This window comes from Nematolebias whitei, chromosome 1 (genome assembly GCF_014905685.2).
Source record: "Nematolebias whitei isolate Nwh7 chromosome 1, NemWhi1, whole genome shotgun sequence".
Classification (NCBI taxonomy): domain Eukaryota; kingdom Metazoa; phylum Chordata; class Actinopteri; order Cyprinodontiformes; family Rivulidae; genus Nematolebias; species Nematolebias whitei.
The window spans coordinates 56,199,346-56,199,637 of record NC_056498.1 but is presented as its reverse complement, the minus strand read 5'-3'; the positions used below and the strand labels follow the sequence as shown (position 1 = coordinate 56,199,637).

The 292-nt window shown below is 42.5% G+C and overlaps 1 protein-coding gene across 1 annotated transcript in view; it reads right to left on the bottom strand.

The window, feature by feature from the left end:
- The window catches only part of prom2 (prominin 2), a gene marked incomplete at its 3' end in the record, with an annotated part of 152,299 nt that overhangs the window by 5,171 nt on the left and 146,836 nt on the right, over window positions 1-292 (bottom strand).

Sequence of the window (292 nt, the reverse complement as noted above, 5' to 3'; positions counted from 1 at the left end):
CATGATTCGGTGGGTTCTACATATGTACCAAATTTCAGCTCTCTAGGACTTACCAGTTGTCATATCTCACGTTAGGGGGCGCTGTAGAGCAGTTTGGCCACGCCCACTTTTGGTTCCATTATCATACTACTATTTCTCGCGGGGGACAATTTTGGGTAAAGTTTGGCTAGGTTTCAAATATGCTAACCCCTCCAAATAAGCGCTTAAACATTGAAAAGAATAAGAAGAATAATAATAAGAAACGACACAATTACAATAGGCCTTCGCAGCGCTTTGCTGCTCGGGCCTAATA